Below are 19911 nucleotides of genomic sequence, written 5' to 3'. Positions count from 1 at the left end.
TTCTTAGAGATGGAGGTCATATATATCTGCTTAAGTTCATTCAAACTGTATGGTTAATTGGGTTCTTCTGGATGCTACTCCATGTTTGATATTAAAACCAAAACACATAAAACCCCAAAACAGTGACAAATAACAAAAATGTTCACATCTAAACAAGGCACTATTTGTTCTTATTTTCTTGAAGGCTGTCAAGAGTCAGCATACAAAGAAAGCTTTTTAGCTAAGTAGTTGTCATTTCTATTGCTACACTGGTTAAATTCAAATATAGTTTAGAAGTTTCTTCTTTCCCTTTTTTGGGAGGGTTTTGTTTTGTTGTTGTTGTTTTTTTCTAGTATGGGCTTAAAGCACCATGGAGAAGCATAGGACGTAATTTTCTCAATGTGACATATCCTCTCTTCTTGTATAAATAACATCAACATGTTGTAAGTGTTTGGTAGACTGCCTTTAAACAGCTGTTTTGTTATTAATATTTTATTGCCCTACGTTTTCCAAGATATTTTGACACTTGCTATAATTTCAAATGCAGCTTTTCTTGGAGTTTTTAATGGTTTGTGTATATCTCTAGACAGTTTCAAGATCTTGAAGCTGTCACAACATGTTAAGTAGGCAAATCAGCTAACTCAGTAGTTTCAAGACATAATTTTCTTTGCACAACTTCAATCTGCATCATTTTGATTTGAAATTTGAATTTGAATTCCTTATTAACAGGAACTGACTCATTGACAAACAAGTCATATAGCTTATGGAATAGAGCATGTTTCAGAATAAGTGGCTTCAAAAAGCAAATCATTGATCAAAATTCTGGATTTCCTGTTGCTGACAGACTATTCAAAATTTGCAGAGGCTGCTTATGGTTAAGATTTCATTGAAAAGCTTCCCACATGTGTACTACAGTTTCAAAATATATAAAATATTCAACTTGACAGCTGTCAGACCTTTATGCATTTGACCTCAGTAGCTCAAATCTAAATTGCTACAGGTCATATATGGGACTGTAATTGTTTTAACATTTTAATTTTCTTTTTTCATTTACTTCTTCCAATCCTGAAGGGAGTGGGAAAGTGAAGGTCAGAGTAATTGTGAAAATGGAGAGTTCTGACTTTTTATTCATATAAGCAGATACTGTGCCTATGGTCAAAACTGTAAGCTGTCATTACACTGCATTGCTGTTGACATCTGCCCTTTTCTCCCAGTTACACCCTTCCTAGGATGCTTCACAGGCTGTGATAGCTTTAACACTGAGTCTGCCTGCAAGAGAATGCTGATTGTTCTCAGTCATGTGTGGTGATGGGTTTTTCAATAAGAATTACTGTCACAAAGCAGAGTACCCAATTCTGTTTGTATAGGAACTTGGGTTAGGCAAAAAAGCTGTCCTAGAGGTGATAGGATTAGCGTTTTATCTACAAAAGTAGGCCTCACTTCTACCTTTTTCTAAAATTAATTATAAGCTGGTAGAGATTGAATAGTGTTTTCACTTCTTTGTGTTTTACACCAAACCAAAAATTTGAAAGAACTTCTGCTGTTTTCTGTCTGGGCTCTTTCTCATGTGCTGTGATAGTGACTTCAGAAGAGAGACTGGCTCTTCTCTCCACATCTCAGCAGATGGTGGCTGTTTTGAACACTCATACAAAGCTTTAGTAGCAATTATCCTAAGTCTGTGTTTGAGAGTTTTCATGAAAAGCAAAGAGAAAACTGCCTGCATGCTTTAAAAGCAATTAAGAAGCTAGAATTCACTGCTCAATCTTTGTCCTTTTCCAGGTAAAACTCTATATTAACTTCAAAGACAGTGTGCTAAAGTCTTTAGGATGGAACTTTTAGCAAATAGAGAATCTGATATTTAAATCTCTTTCAGTAAATGTTGTTTTGCTTAGTAGAAAGAAGGCAGATCTCCTCACAATATAAGATTTATCATAAGGACTTTGAAGTTTAAAAAATAGAAATGAATACATTTGACTTTTTAAATATTTGAACAGTTGATGTGACTTAGTGTCTGTGTGATGACACTTACTAAAGAGGGTTATCTGTTCATATGTATGCATTATAACAACACACATAAAGTGCAGTTTTTCATTGCTGTCTGGGTACAGTTTGCTGCCTAACTGGCACAAAGAAAAAGTCCTTTGGATGTTGAGCAATTGAAGGTGCTTTTGCTTTATGAAATTTCCCTGCAAGCTTCAGAGCAGAAAATATTCTTCAAATAGAGAGTGTGATCAAGGTACTACAGTTAATAGTCCTGAATGCCAGAATGGTCCCTTTGAGCAGGAGGTGAACACCAGGTGTACCAGTCCGGGCTGAACTAGTTTCTAGTCCTCAGGACTGTGTACAGTGCTCAGTCCAGTTTCCTCTGTCATCTGTGATTTCTGACCCAGAGCTCAAGCACAGCTGAGGACCCAGCTGTGTACTCAGAAGATGTGTGGAACAGAAGGGCAATAAGGGATTTGTTTGCAAGTGATTTACATCAGCTGAAAGTATTTAATATCTTGTAGTTAGTCAAAATGGGAATTATAAAACTCAGAAGATTGTTGTGAAAGAGTATCTCATGGAAGTTTGTGGTATGTCTCTTTCTCTCAAGTACTTAACTAATAGACAGGGTTAGCAATCTATCTGGTGGGAAGAGTTTTTAAAAGCAGTAAGGACTGCTGGGCACACAGATTGATGTTGATTTATGAGTGGAGCCCTGCCCATTTAATACCCAGGACTTTAACCTGTAACCTTTAGTGAGTAAAAATATTAGTAATATTTGTACTTATTCATCATGAGGTTTTCATCTTTTATGTTTGTGTAATCTAGAAGTAATTCAGTCTAATACTGTGTGTGACACTTAATATTATTTTTCCTGCCTGTTGTAAGCAGAGAGTCCTTTGTCTGTCATCATCCCTGTTACATACGCTTATTATGTCTCATCAAATGAGACCTTTGCTGAAAAATCTACTGTCTGATCCAGCATAGGTTGCTAAATTCTGTGCCAGGTCCCTGTTAATGAGAGCAGATTGGAACAGGCAGAAATTGTCTCCCTTAAAAATGAATGTTTAGTACTAGATTTCACGTATGAAAAGATCAACTGAAGATTTTCTCTATCACTGAAAATGCACACCAAGCAAGCACTCTTTTCTAGTCTTGTCTCTAGATGCACCTTCACAAGGAAAAGGTTTTTCAAATAAGCCAGGTAAATACTTCACTGTATTCTGTTCCCTGGAGAGTAGAGTAGTGGTAGTTACTGCTAGAAACGTTGCAGGAATTTTCCTCCTCCTTGGCTCACTCATCTCTTCATCTTCCTGCAGCTTTTGTTTCTTCAGAAGCCTATCTGTATCCCAAATGGCTGCAGCAAATAACACCAGTCAGCTGCTCTCAGAACACATAATGAAGGGGGAATGACTCAAAATTTCTTTGCACATAGCTAGACAGTGCCTCTCCAAGCCAACAAAGCCTGCTTTGAATTGAATGGTGGAGTGAAATAAATCACCAAGTCCTGTGACATCCAGTGAGCACCTGCCTTTCTTAACAGTGTGGGTAATGTCAGGGCTTTGAAGACCAGCAGAGCTTGGTCTTCTCTTCCCTGGTAGCAGAAGGTGTTATTCCCTCCTGCCTTGCTTGGGTAACCTGCACCACTGGGTAAGAAAAAAACCTGATGCCCAAGTGAGACGCGAGCAGCTTCTGTCTGTGCCTCTTGGAAGGATGTAGGGAGAAAAGCTTTCTGTAGCATGAAGGACAGAATTGTGTGAGTAGAAGAGTGTGTGTGTGTGTAATTGAGAACAGCTGGGGCTGGGCACTGGTCCTGTGGGTTCAATTGTAGCAGTCAGTGCCTATACATGGTCATGCCCCCAGTTGTTCTATTCCTAATCTAGCAAGTCATGCTTAAGATAGATTTCTTACATCAAATTATATTGTGATGTCTGTTTGTAGAACATGTTTCTGTTAGTTTTGAGTAAATAACTTTTATTTTTTCAAAACCACTATTTGTGGTGAAAATGCTGCTGCAAATAGCGTGAGCTTTTTTTCACATTTATCTGACATTTTAGTAGGATTCAGACACTCATGTCTTGAATCTGTTCTGTAATATATTTACTGAGAAATCTCTTAAATCAGGTCTGTTACTTTTAAACAATTTTGATAAGGCTTTAAGCAACAACTAAAGCTATTGTGGAAACCTTTTTCAGAGCTAGAAGTTTGCCTTATATAAAGCTCACAAAAAAGGGAAGAAAATATTAATTTTTTTAGAACAATTTTCTGTTTCCTACCTAAATACAATAATTTCTTACTGGGCTTCCAGTAAGAAGTTTATCTGAGCTTTATTAGAGGGTCTTGTTCAGCAGGGTGCTGAGCCTTTCTGGCCTTAACTGCAAAAAAGCCATTAAACCAAGTCGTTAACTGACTAAAAATCTTGTTGACATGAGCCCACAGATGTGCTTGAAGTTGAATACAAATATTACATCGGATGAACACTGATAATATGATAAAGTGGAGTATTCTAAGTATGTAACGTGTAAAAAAAGCAAAAGAGGAAATGTCTTTCCCAGAAAATATAAAATTGTGACTTATTTTTAATCATCTTAAATGCATTTCGGTGGAATGTCTACCTTTTGCAAGTGAGTTTGGTATTTGAAAAAGATGATGGCAGCCAAGGCTCATTTGTTTTTGTTGTTCCTTTGATGATCTTGAGAACATACCATGTAGCAAAAGTCTGTCTTTTAAATACAAACTTTAACCCAGTGGTCAAAAGAGAAGCATGTGATAGTGAACTCAGAAAAGCTTAAAAATATGAAGTCACACTTGAGGTTCAGGTTGGTCATAGGAGCTTTACTAAATGGCAAGCAGTGATGGCACCATGCTGAGCTAGCAAGTGATGAGCACCAGGCTGATGGTGACCTGTCAGCTACTCCAGGCTTTGGATTCAGGGTAGGATGTGCCATTACATTCTGTAGTCTGCCTGTTTCTGTGAAGCTTTCCTAGGATAATATTTTGTTTTTCTGCCTTAAAATCACTGCCTGTCTTTTGCTTACTACACTTGCATTGTTAGGGTATGTATTACAGGCAAGTAAGATGTGTGCTGTCTTTTTGATCCTTGAGTATTTTTCTGAATAAAATTATTATGAATTGAAGCTGGCAAGAAGAGAGGAAAGGAATAATAGCACAGTTTACTTACAAGTAATGTGACAGGTTCATAGAAACATTTGTAAGGCTTTTAATAATCAATTTATGGAAGTAGCATGTTGGCTTTGTGGAGTAATTGTATAGTTTTTTAGCCTTCCTGTTTCTGAGGAGTTCAGCCCACCATTGAAGTTCAGATCAGTGCTTCGTTTTGGTCTTCACAAGTAAGAATCCAGATTGTGATTTAGTTCATTTTTCAGGAGAGGGAAAAACCCCACAAGTTATCAATAGCAACTAAGAAAACTCAGAAAACCAATTTAAATTATCTGGGCTGCTGATCAAATTCAAAAACAGGGAAGATTTCAGTTGTCAAGTTTGTTCTGTGTTAGATGAACACAGAACTCTTCAGTAGAAGAGTCATCTGAATTTTGTGACATTCCATGAATTAAAAAAAAAAAAAAAATTGGGGAAAAAAAAAAAAGAGTAACACGAGCAACATCAACATTCTCTTTTCTATTCCTGGAATTAGACTTGTAGAGATGATCAGCATCATATATATATGTATTTATATAAAACACTCTATATAACAAAGAACTGCAGACTGTAAGTACTATTATGTCATTTTGACATCCTCTTCTTTTCACTTACTTGCCATGTTCCACACCTAGAATGATCTAGTCTTTAGGCAGAGATTAAAACAGAATCAATAAAAGGCAAATAGAAAAGCCGTTTTCATCTTTTATCCTGACTTTTTCATTCTACACTATTTTCAGTGAAATGCTTCTGAAATTATATTCTTGAAAGCAAGAGAGATTTTTCTTCTCATTATTTTCTGAAGTTCATTGTTCTAGGAAGGTGGATGATTCAGAATGCTGTAAAGAAAAATGTCATTCCACAGCTTGTGGATAGGTATAAACCTAATATTTTTCTTTAATTATTTTAATATATTTCTCCTAGATATAGATACCTAGAGCATAAGTATTGTTTGGTTTTTTCACCATCAGTGACTTGAACACTGCTGAGCAAATGTGTATGTTATTGTTATTCCTTAAGACTGTTCTGTGATATGAATTGGTTTTGACTGGCATTTTGAATTTGAACAAGTGATTTGAGGTGAGAAATCCAGATGCCAAGGGTGATTAAGTATTCAGTTCTAATAAATAATATAGTATTTTTGTGACTTGTTTATGGAGCAATAGATGCTCATTCACTTCGGGTATTGTATCTCAAACTGAGGGTCATTATTGCCAGAAGAGTTCAAAGAGGTTATGAAGTGCTGGCTCCAGTCAAGAGCAATTCACTTCCTCCTGTGTCAGCAGTGGCTTAACCTCTGTAAGGAGGAGAGAGGAAAGACACTGGACATGTTTAGTAGCTTTTATTTTCTCTCTGCAGTTGAGTTTCTTTTAGACAGACAAGTAAATAGCAGTTGACTGACTTAGAGCAATGTTTTGTTGCCCAGCACAGGAGGAATTGGTTTCACATAAAGACAGATGAGCCAAAATGTATAACACCACTGAAAAGAAATGATGAATACACAAGCTGTTTAAAACAGGGTATGTCACTGCTCCATGGTCTGGGACACTTCCTAAACACTGTTTTAGTGTTTAGGAAGTTTTAGTAGTTTTAGTACCATTACTGGCTTCACTCTTTTTTTTTTTTTTATTTGTTGGAGATTGGTACACTATGGCTTTGACTCTGTCTCTGGAGTTCTTTGCCAGTCTGTCTCCAAATTGTCACATACTGTTCAGAGCCTTGAGCCAGGGATCCCTTTGTATGCAGCTGAAGTGTCTCAGGGTGCAAGTGCACACCAGCTTAGATAAAGCAAACTTAGGGTGATCAGGCCTGACGTTTTTCCTGCCTTAAAGCTGTGTTTTTAACTTTTCTGTATAATATATTTACTGACTGGATGTGGAGGAATTTAGGGTATAGGTATAACAAAAAAATTGATGGGGAGGAACACTGGGTGTAAGGGAGAATGAAATCACAACACTAGCCTAAGGGAAGGACACAGAAGTCAGGGCAGGGTTGTCGGGTGAATTATTTGCTTAAATTGACCAAAACCACTGTGTAGTCTCATACTCAACATGTCAGTCCTCATATACATCAGCTCATTTTTTTTCATGGTCATTCAAGGGTAATACAAGGACAGATGTGAGGTTTCCCCCTTAAAGAGGTTAATATTGTTTCACACTATACAATGTTTAATTGCCGCTTACAGAATAACATTTTTTAGTAAAGAAATACACAGAAATTAGCTCTTGCAATCCCAGTCTTGTACATAGTCAGTGCATTGCTTAAAGAAACAGAGCTGTAATAGACAGAGAACGTAAATCCCCTGAGCAATTGAATCTACAGCTAAACTGTAAGCTATAAGAATAAACCAGCAGAGCTGATTTGGATGAATGATATAAATAAATAAATCTTCATTACTATTTTGCATGAAGGATTAAAACAAAAAACAAAAAATCCACCACACAAACAAAACCACACCCCCCCCACACACCCCCCAAAAAAAAGAACAAAAGCAAAAACAAAAAGCAAAAAAAAAGCCAACAAACAAACCACCAAACACTTGTACAATTATAAGGCATAGATGCAGTTCTATGTCTTGGGATTATAAGATATAATGGACAATGGAAATTCATCTAAAACTTTGCTTGCATACGGTAATTCAGTACTGTGTAATCCTTTCCAACACACACAATTGTAATATGGCAAATGCAATACTAAGGCTAAGAGATTCAAGTTAGTACTCAGTGTTCTGGTATGTGTTTCAATAATGCTGAAAAACTGAGAATACGGTTGAGTCCTCTTTTTTTTTCCCCCCTTTTGTTTTTAAACAAAGCTAGAAAGTAGCCCTTGTAGGACTCTAGAGATGCATGATACAAATGAAATTGGAGACTTGAATGGACCTACACTGGCAATGACATACTGTTCTCTTCAAGTCTGTTAGGATTGATCTTTGAAAGACAATTTGAAAAATCTTTTTTTTAAATGCTTTCTTCTCCTCCAAAATTAACTTATTTTTCTGAGCTCATCTTGACTGTTGAATAAACCCCAGGGTAAAATGCTGATTCTGTTTTAATGTTATCTTGCATAATACATTTCACATTGTTGAGTAAGGGTACCCAGAAGGAAAGAAGCAGTGTTTAATTATATAATTCTACAAATCTTTGTCACCTTTCATATTTTGATTGGTTTAATTTGTAACATGTTAACAACAAAGCTATGTTTTGAGTTGTATTTCTCTCACTTCTGTCTTGCAAAAATAGCAGTGTTAAGTGTTTATACTCTTTAAAAAAGCTCTGCATTCCTTGTTTAGTGTCATTCCTCTCAGGCAACGTGACTGCCAATATATATGTGTGTGTCTTAAAGATATGCAATGCATGCATCCACACATTTATTATGCATGAGATCTGTGGCTGGTAAGATTTCTGTATACATCTGGGTCAGATAGGTCTTTCCATCACTTAGCTAGTGTTGGAAGTTGCACAAGAAGGCAGGAAGCTGTATCAATACTTCTCTTTAAAGCTTTCCACACTTCAAAATAGCCAGTGCTGCTTGTGTTTTTGCTGAAATGTTTGCCTGCAGAATGTTGTCTCAGATTGTGTTGGAAGTTGAGGGTGTCTGGCACCTCTTGTGCTGATTCTTTGGTAGTGTAACTGCACAGCCAGGTGTGAGTGATGTGAGAGTAGACTGTGGAGATGGATAGGGCTTCAGTATACACTGCAACTTGAAAAGATGACTCAGAAAAAAGGAAGAAGGTATCTGGGATGGGTAGAGTTATTCATTCATGTCTGTGCCTGAGTTTTAATGGGTTACTTAGGAGCAATAGACCAAAAATACCTTAATTCCGTTCTGTTTCTTTGTGACTTCAGTGAGTGCTCTCTGTCTGATTTCAAGTTACATTTAATTTTGACAAATTTTGCCTAATGCAAGCTCTGCAACAGTTTGCTGAATGAAAGCTATTATGTCTTGGGTTCTCACGTTTGTGTGCATATAAAACTGAAAAGAAAGTTATTTACCTTAGTATGTGCCATATTTCAATTTAGAAAGGTTCTAAAGAATTACTCTACCCTGATTTATTGTAGAAGCTCTGAAATGCAAGGTTTTTTATTGTCTTGAGCTTGTTCAGTGCTCTTCCTGGCATGAAGCTATAATCCAAAGGACTCTCTATCAACAAAGCCAGGATGTAAGCTAGGAATGTAAGCAAGTTTCAGAAAAAAAATGGCAAAGTTTGTTAAATAGACCACAGCAGAACAAGTCTATTATCGTTGCAAAACCAGCTCTGAACTTAGTATGTCTAATTATGTGAATACCTTGGGAAAATGTAGTTAATCCATCACCAGTATTTGGTAATATACTTCTGATACTGAATGGTGAGTTTTATGTTTATTCATATCTCTCTCAATAGATTGTATCTCCTAAAGAGGAATGAACATTTTTTATTATTTTTTTATTTTTACCCTTACATGGTTCTTAGTCTGGATGAGTGTAGAAACATGGCCTAAATCCTACTACTTTCTTTAAAAAAATAAAAATCCAGGATGTTCTTTTATCTAATAATAAAAAGTTATTTTTGCATTAATTTCTAATGTTGTTACCATTTCAGAAAACCTCAGCAAGGGTTTTGCTGCCTTTCCAAACCTGGCAAATTACCTTTGTGCATTGAATGTTTTGAAATAATATACTTATTTAAATTTCAAACATTGTAATGTGATGTGAGCCCATAAATCCTTGAGTGACTTGTGCAGGGCTACACAGGGCACTGGTGATTTCTATGAAATCTGGGTTGTACCAGTGGGAATTGATTCATCAAGTGGCCAAGAACAGGGATCCCATAATCAAGAGTGCTCCTTTTCACAGTCAGGTATGAATGTAAATGGAATTCAAACTCCAAGTGCCCTGCATATACACAGGCAGAACAGTTGCTTGAGATGAGTTCTGGAGTTTCTGTGGCACCTACAGAAGCAGCCAGCAGGGACTGGTTTACATGCTGCCAGACTGGGAGAGCCTTTTTGCTGGCACAGCCTTGCTGAGGAGCACTTGAACATGCAAACCCAGTTATCTTCTCATCCAAAGCTTTTACTTTACTCGTTTAGAAAGAGTTGGCATATTACAGGGTGAAGAAACCTTTTTTTTTTTTGTCTTTTTTTGAGAGTGTGTATTGTTCTTGGGAACATAATTTTTTTACTATCTTTATATACATACACACATATTAAGCCTTTTAATAAGTTCTTTAAAATCCAGTTTATATTCCAGGTGGTACAGTTTTTAACATTTGCTCTTTCTGTTTGCTCTCCTTTCATTCTGGTAGTGTCAAAATACACTGATATCAGACAAAACAAATTTATTTGGCGTTTGCAAACCAAATAATATTTGGGAAGAAATCAATGTTTATCTAAGTGACAAAAAATGCCAGTCAAGCCCGTGCTTCTCAAACATGTTGAAAACTAGTTTGGGGTGTTTCCTCTATTTTAATTTTATTCTATGTTCCTTAGTTTGCCTCTGCCACTTGCGTTTTGTTGGACCAGATTGTTCTAATGACAGAAAATAAGCACATCAGAAAGTATTGCAGTACAGAAGTTTTTTGTATAAGTAGCTGATCATTCACTTCACATTTTGTATTGATTACTTCAGTTTGGCTTCCCACCTAGGTCTTCTTCCATCTTCTAATATAACTGGCTCTGTTCTGTTTTCCCTGAAGTGTGCAGGTTTCACAGCCCTCAGCACTGCGTGGCATATGATGGATAGATAGTTGAGAAGAGTAGCTTCTTCAAATCTTGTTGAGTAAATCAACAAGATTTAGCCTCTCCAAAATCAGCCAGCCATGCAGCTGTGTGTGGTGATGACACTTCATCTTAGCAAAGTGTTTTCCTGGTGGTTTAAAGCTCTTGTATCTGTAGGAGCCATATCTAATTGCTGAGCACAGAGTATTTGTGTTTCTATTTTTTTGTTTTTTTCCATCCCAAATGTCTTTAGTGATACCTGGTCCCTCTGTGTTTCAGTAGTAAGGACAACTGCACACTTTTGCCCTTTTCTGCTTGTATGATGATTTGTTTTCCAGTGAGCTTTCTGGCATAGCATAAATAGCTTAGATGCTATCTTTAAATGACAAATTTCTGAGACAACTGAGACTTTGTTGAGGGCATGCACAATCTTTTGTGATTTCATGATACCAGGATCTCATGGTCTCTCACTCTGCTTTTTTTTTTTTTTTTTTTTTTCCTGTTTCCTTTTTGGCACTGTGCCAAGTGTGATCATGAAACAGGAATTGATACCATGACCTAATTGAATAGAAATAAGCAACCTTCTAATATAATGAATGGCATTCAGTTCATCTACAGTACTCAGTTGCTAAACGGCTTGAAGTTAGCCTGAAGTTTGGAATAGAAGGCTGTGTATTTCACTGAATGTTTTCTGAGGGCTTTGTGTCTGTTTGTCATTGCTGATGTTCTCAAAGATTTCTCTTGCTGTGTTTCTACTCTTGGTTTCCTGAAAGCCTAAGGAACTTCTTTTTATGCTTTGGATTTGCCAGCTTGGCTTGAAAAGTGCATACAGACCACAGGTTTTCCTTTTTTTTTCCTTTTTTCCTTTCCTTTTTTTTTTTTTTTTTAATTTCTTACTCAGCTCTTGCTGAGACAGTGGCACCCCATCTAAAAAATGCCTCAACCCATGTGTGCCAAATTGTGTACAATATATTGACAAACAGGAGATTTGTATGCCAAACATTACATGGGTCCCTGACTTCGTGAATGGCAGAGTGGTTTTTTGCTCCTGTCTTAACTACAAAACAGCTTTGAGTTCTTGTAACTTTTCAGTCTGTACACACAGTCAGCTGCCTCCCTTTGCCAGCCCCCTCATTTACAGCCTGACTCTTGTCCACAGAAAGTGTCTGCAGTATGAACCTACCCATTCATTGAGAAGAGGTTTAATTTAGTAGGCTAAATCAGAGGCCCAATAAGACCAAGTTTAGAATAAAACCATGGGATATTATTAAGATTTGAATTAATTTTCCACTAAAGTAATACTCATAAGGTAGCATGTACAGGAAACATAGGTTTTTTCCTTGATGCTTGATGTTGAAACTTAAAATGACAATGAATAAGCAATATAATAAAGGTTATTTTTAAATGTTCACAAAGGAATTAAACAAGCCATTAGTACCATATACTGTGTGTTATTTTGTTAATATTTACTGCTACATATTCTGGATTAATATTGTTTTTCATTGGTATTGCTGGCAAGATGAAGTTATGTTATCCCCAACCATAACAATAATTTAAATTTCAGTGTATATTCAAGCTTCCATGAGTGCAGTGTTTAGATACTTCTTTTGCTGATATGAAAGAAAATAAAATTCACTAAATGTCATGGAAAAATATTATAATGCTAACACACCTGAGCTGTGCATTGTAGAGCTCACTGTTTCGTGGACACTGGAAGTCAATTGCTCAAACCTGTTTTCTCTAGGACAGGAAGGAGATGCTCATAAGAAGTATTCTACATCTCTGGAGAATATTGATAACAGGGCATTAATACTTGTTTTACTTCAAGTAAAATGTATAAAATAGAGCAAAGCAAAGTAGTTTTGAGGTAAAGGAAGGCAAATAAAAAAATGAACCATGGGGCCTTATGTAATGAATGGTCTAGGGCATATTTTTCAAAAAACTGTGGGTCCATTAGTTAGTTTTATACATGAACAGAAAGAACCAGTTATCTACAGTCTTCTCTAGTGCTGCCTTACCAGATCATAATGTAACCAGTTGCACAGATGAACTGAAGGGTTGGAATTTTTTACGTCTGGTTCTTCACAACAGAGCTTTATCAAGCAAGTGTCTGTAGATTCTAACTTGGTGCATCATCACTCCATATTTCATATAGTCTCCTTTTTGCTGTGCTTTAAGTACAAACATTTTAGAATTATACTTGTTTAGTAACCATGCAGTGAAATCTTTAGCAGCATGATACTTGGTTAGAAAATTAATAGAGGTGCTTATGAGACACTTTTTGCCTTGCTATTGTGCAAAGAAAAATCATGTGAGAATGAGATTTTTTTCACAGTGATATTTTGCTCTTCAGTATAGGATTTTTACATGCAATAATATATACAAACTATTCATTGTTATTCTGGTTTCTAGAGTTGCTGAACACATTGATTTTTCTTTGTAGAGACTGCTCTCTTCATTATCTTCAAAGGTATGGCCATATATGCACAGTGAAATGATCTTGCTGCACAGTAATGCACATTTGACTGAGATTTTGCTTTTTGCAGTTCACAAGTGGCTCTCAGTGGCTGATGTCAATGGTCTTGCAATCAGCATCTTTGCCATTCTTTTCTAAATCATTTGCATCTTGCATGAAGAAAACTTCCTTTTCTCTAACTAATCTGTAGGACACAGGGCTTAAAATTAGCTATTGTGATGTAAAAGTGTAAATACCCACAAATAAATAAGAGCATCAATTCACTCAGTGTCCAATCACATAGCATTTATGTAGCAAACAAACTAAACACCAAAAAACCAACAACAAAAGCAATGCCACTAATAAAAAAAAATGGAATTGGGGATCCAGCAGAAAATGAAGGAACAGTTTGCTGAACAGGCCCTAATTACATACCCTGTTCTTTGAAAACAACCTACAAAAGATGATACCCGAATTACAAAGAATTCAGTCCTCATTATCTCTCTTATGGAATCAATGAAATAGCAGCTTGCACAAGAATGTACAAATTTAAGTAGTATTCTAGACAGATCAAAAATAAGAAAAAACAACCATCTTTTTTACTGTGATATTCAGAAAATTAAGGAAATTAAAATATACTTATTTGCTTTTATGTTGTTATGTTTTTTTTTCCTATGTTTCACTTTCAAAATTGATTTGGATAAAAACCAGATGCACAGTGTGTAAAGGATGGTTTAGTGGATTCTTTAAAGTGCCTATACACTTTTGAGAATTTTATTTCCTTTCTTTTCTTTATTTCCTTTGAAACAAATGTACTTTGGAACTCATAAATATCACTGTCATGCCTTGTCTGCTTTTTCTTTAAACTTATCTTTAAAAAGTTCTGCTCTGTGGATATTTAGAAGACTGCTTATATGGTTTGAGAATTAAGGAGGGCAAAACTTTGTCATCTTATTCAAGTCTGTGCTTTTTATTTCTTTCTTAGAGTCAATAAATACAGTCCTCAGATGTTTGTCTGAGATGCAGTTCTCTTCTGATTATTTTTTTCTCCTGGTTTTTGAGTCTTCTTAAAAGTGAGCAGCTTGGGATATGTCAGCTCTGAAACTGTGTTCAGGTGGCACAGCAAATTTCACAGTTTAAGCCTAGATGAGCAATACAGAAGTTTGATAGCTAGGAACAGAGCTGCTAATTTTTTTGTTCTCAACTTTAAAAAAGTCATAGCTATGAGGGTGTGCAAGGAAGTTCTCCAGTGAGTCCCTAGAGAATCAGGCACCTGGGGAAGGGGATCAGTGGAGATTTCCACAACAGACAGAAGATGAGGAAAGAGAATTAATAAAATCAAGCTCTAGGAAAAAAACTGTAAGACTGAAAATGTAGTGATTTGAATTATTTAATTAGGTTGGTTTTAATATTATTAATTTGCAAATTATCTGTAATTCTCATACCTAAAGAAAATTTGAGAATTATCTCCTTTTATTCTACAAATATTACCATGAAAACAAGAAATTTGGGTAGTTCAGCAGAATTTTAAAAGATTTTTTTAAAGAAATTTAAAAGAATTTAAATTCTTTTAAAAAAAGAATTTTCCATTCTAAGGAAACAAAATTAAATCCTCCAGATTTTTTTTGTTCAGGAAAAGTAGAAAAGCCTTAAATGCCTCCTTTATCAAGCACAGAAAAATGGGAAATAAACAATTTTACTCCAGTAATTTATGGGCTTACATGTAAATACAATTTAATGATGAAATTTCTTATTTTCTCTGAAGCCTTCCCCCACTGCTGTTTCCAGGGATTTGAGCTTTCCTCTACTATGACCTAATTCTCAAAAAGAACTTGTTGTAAACTCTAGCTTACGTTTGTTTGGTCAAAGGTGTAGTTGCTAAGTTTTGCGTCTTTACATTAAACACCAAGAGTTTTTCAGGTTTTAAATTATCAAGATCAAAATTTGAGGAAATGATCCTCCAGTATAATAAGGGTTGTGAAAATAATGCAAGGGTAATATATACGTATTACCATATACATTTTTGTCTACTAGTGATGCTGCAAATTTTATTCAGTCAGCATGGCTTCAAGTGTGTACATGTATGTTTTTTAATTTTTCATCTTACTTTTTCCTTTCAATTTTTACCTCTTTCGTCCTTCTTTCTTTACAGTAACAAAATAGTATGGAAATGTCACCTTTCCTGTGGGTTCTCTGGGATTATTTGCTTGTAACAAGTAAGATTGCAGTATCTGTTGAGGCTTTTTAGAACTAATGAAAATTATCAACATGTCACACAGCTGCATTTCAGTTTTGTTTTTCAGAGCCCAGAACAGAATTGATTTTATAAATAGATCCTAAATGTGAGCACAGAATGTGCATACTGATGAGTTCATGAGAATTCATTTAGAAATACTTTTACAATTTACCCATGAAGAGGAAAAATAATTATATGTCAAATAGAACAATGTGAATCAATTTTTTTCCAGTCATTTATGCAATCCCCTATCCTACACAAAATATCTTACATAAGTGATTTCTGTTTTATGCTCATTGATGAGATAGAGAAGGTTACATGTGTATTAGAAGAAACCACATGCTCTGGAAAATGGAGCATCTTGTTTTACTGTAACAGAGATTCAGTGAGTCTGACAGAGGTTTGGTTTTATTTTGTTTTTTTGATATAAAAATAATTGAAATTATCTTCATCTGGGCTCCTTTTCCCTACTGAAGGTTTTTCACAATCATGGTAGTGGTGGTGGAAGAGAAATAATGGAAAGAGAAATGCCTCTATAGAGAGGTCAGAGGTTTCCTACGTTGTCTCTAAGAACAGCTCCATTTCTGGCAGTGACTGATCAGCAAGGAGAGATGGCAGTGGCTGCTTTTCCTGTTCTGAAGAGCTATTGCTCTTTGGTGATTTGGGTGGTTGCTCCTCTTGTCAGGTAACTTGTAAAGTGGTGTAGTCACACCCTTTTCTCCATTTGCAAACTGGTTAAAATGCTGGGGTGTTTTTTCTCTTAAATTGAACTTTGCAGGTTCATAACTGCAAAGTCTTAGCAACCACCAGCAGAGATTGAAAATGCAGTACAGGATTCTGCAGAGCCCACATAAAAGGTGACATTTTTTTGACAGTTCTTCTCTTAGAGATGTTCATTGCATTTCTCACTATTGCAGTCCAGCTCTTTTTTTCTGCTATTGTGGAGCCTGAAACAGATTATTGTTGGAGTTGTGTTGAAGTCCACACAGATGATTTATGATCTTTCTGGGTCGGGGAATTACACTTTCCTTTTACCAGAGGTGTGGATATTTGTAAACCAGCTTACAATCTAGGAGTCTTTTTCCATTCTGAAAGAACTTTGTGAAGACATCAACCCTCATCCTTCTGGGGACTAAGGCAAGGCATTCTTTTTTTTTTAATATATATCATGCCCTGAAAAAATCTACTGTAAATTTAGATGTGTGTGTGTGTGCTTAAGTGTTTTGATGAAGTTGTGCATGGAGTTCAATAGCATGGTTTGGTGGTAGTGTATAATATCACTGAATGCAGCTGCAGTATTTGCATTTATTTCTGGTGTTGTGTAGGTCTTTTTGTGACAATTTTTAGATGGCAGTGATTCTAGATTTTGTTACTTGATTTAATTGAATTAATGCCCTTTGCAGTATTCTGTATTACAGTCTGCCTGGCTGGTCCACCTTATTTAAGAACAGGTGGTTTTAGCCAGCTCATCTTGGATCTAACTTTGCAGATGTTGGGCTAGATGACCTCCTTTGGTCTTTTTCAACTTAAATTATTCCACAAATGGATAATTCCTACTGCTTGTAAGATTATTTGATTCGTAGCAAGCAACAGAGGAAGAGGAATAGGGTTTTACCACAGCCCATATGATGCTGATCTCCAGCACACTTTCTGCCTTGAGAAGTCTGGTTGGGTGGTAATAATTTGGTATGTGTTATCAAAGTCATTTGTATTTAATTAAAAGAATCAGCAACGAGATACATAACACACTTGCCATCAAAGCTGAAATGTGCTTTGCTGTTTTGAATTATAGATCAGGAATATGCCTGCTAAGTGTCATCCAATTGCCAAGATATGGCCTCACCGAATACATAAAATATGACTTTAGGGAAACTGGGCTCATGAGCAACCTCTAGCATGCATGGTAGCACAGCTGAAATCATTGGTATCATTCTGAAGAACATGTACAATTGTTCAAGCCACCTGATGCAGAGTGGGCTTTAAAGCTTGGATGGCATTAATATTATCTAAATCAGTGATCATCATTTAAAGTATGGTTTGTGATGTTCAGAAAGTATAATTTTTGCTATAGAGCAGCTGAGGATATCTCTGAAAAATCAACATCTGATCACTGATGGGAAAGTACAATTATGATTTTAGATTCTTTGATACTGATATTTTTATTGGATGTAACCAGTATGGCTGATTTAATGAGTAATAACATAAGGAGCAAAATCCTGAGAAGCATAAAACATTGGATCAAAGGTGAAATAGTGTTGTAGCATGCATAAGTGTTTCAATAAAGCTAACATAATTTTGTTGGATATTTTTGTTTTAGAAGTTCTTACTGCTTGTTCTATTTTTCAGATCACTTTCCATATTATCCTAGCAAGAGAAGTCAGTCATTCATCTTTAAGTTATAATTTTTCAACTATATTTCTCTCACACATTGTTTTGTACTGTTGTGTTTCATGACCCCCTTAAAGTGATTTACCTTTTTAGTAAGAACTCAAAAGTAAAATCCGTGGCAGATTTTGATTGAGCTATGCTGCAGGATGGAGCACTGCCCATGCCTTTGATTTTGACAGAGTAATACTTTTGCCTTCATCTCTATAAACTGCACTGACAACATGGCTAATAGATTAGCCCTTTGCTTAATTCGCTTCCTAAAACCTCATTGCTATGAATTTATGTGATGTACAAAATTAATCTATATAACGAAGGCTGTCAGAGCATGAGGATTGGTCAAAGACTTAAGCAGATCCTTCTACTTCAGTTTCTTTGGAGAGATAAAATGCATCTTTCTATTTTATAGGGAAAATTATTTATCTGTGTTTATCTGCATTTGCTTATTTTAAATATCCCATTCTCAGTACTTTGGGCCTGGATGAGTAAGGGTAAAAAGATGTACTGATTCAAATCCATGATTTGATTTCAAGTTGGATTGGTCCTCCTTGTAATTCTGTGCCACAAATTTAACAGAAGGTGCCTTATACAAATTACAGCTTGTTCAAAATGTAGCTGCCAGAATATTCATTTGGACAAAATATTCACAACCCACATTTTTTTCCAACTTCTGGATCTTTTGCTGAGTTTTCCAATCTGTTGATTTTGAGCTTCTGTGTTTCCTGATTAACTGGCAAGTTCTTGAAATACACCATTTTAGGTATTCCTTGTATTCCTTTGAACCCAGGCTAATTTCTAGCTTTTTTGTCATGCTCTTTTGAATGTCTGCTGGTTAGTCCAGCACATATAAATGAGTGGCTGAGATGACTGTAAATTTGGGAGTTAATTCATTTTGCTACAGACTGAATGGATTCATTCTGTCTGATATATGAGAAATCTTTCCAGTCACACTTGAATAGACCGGGTAGACTGACATAGATTTTCCATGGGATTGAAGGGCTTGAAGAGGGAGACCATGAAAGGAGGTGGGACTTTTATACCTGAGCTGGCCATAGAGCTTCATTCCACATTGCCATGAATGCATTCTACTGCAGAATGGCTCTGAGTATGGACCAGGAGTCCAGTCTGCCTTCCCATCTGCCCAGGCTTCCAGGGGTGTCTCCTAACTTGCAGAGGGCTCTCAAGGCTGTTTGAGAGTAAAATGAAAGAATAATGTCTAAGAATCTGTCTTAGGCTGACAGGGAGATGTCTCTGCCTTCCACAGCAAAGTAAGGCAAGGTTTAGCAGAGCTTTCTCTGTCCCAGCACTGCATGCTCTGTGCAACGAAATGTGATGTCTGGCTGCTGCCTCAGGTCTGTGTCCTGTTTCTTACAGTCTCTTACAAAATGGAGTTCTAAAACAGTTACAGTGTTGAACATTACTTGAACAGATATTAATATACTGATTTGATTTAATTTGGATCCTTTCCTAAGGAGAAACTGTTATTTATATTATAACTGTCAGAGAGTGGAAGAATTGCATTAACAAACGTATTACATCCATGTGTTTATAGATCCAGACTCCCTTAGGGGGATGCTGCCAAACATGATATTCCTCACGTTTTCTTTGCTAGTTGTGTTTTAGAGTAGGAAAAAAATATGCTGTAAATGCATTATTATCATATCTGAGGCCTTGATTAAATATAAAAAGTTTAATCACATCCTTAAATCTCACTGAAGCCAGGGGGGCATAAACATAAGCTGAAAATTAAGTGTATGTGCAGCATCTTTAATGACTTAGCTATGTATTTTTATTTATTTATTTTTAATCTGATGTGGTGCAGTGCACTTGTAAAGAAGTAAAGATCCTCCACTTCTTCTGAAATATTCTAATTTCAAAGGATTCATTTATTCTTTTATACTGCCAAATGCTTTGACTGGTTTAATGGCATCCTGTTTTTCTGTAATAACATTTAGTAAGTATACAGGAGTGATATGTTTACCTACACATGCCAAAAGATGGCCTACTCTTCATAGGAC

The sequence above is a fragment of the Heliangelus exortis genome, chromosome 15 (genome assembly GCF_036169615.1).
Source record: "Heliangelus exortis chromosome 15, bHelExo1.hap1, whole genome shotgun sequence".
Classification (NCBI taxonomy): domain Eukaryota; kingdom Metazoa; phylum Chordata; class Aves; order Apodiformes; family Trochilidae; genus Heliangelus; species Heliangelus exortis.
Note: the sequence above shows the minus strand (reverse complement) of the source record.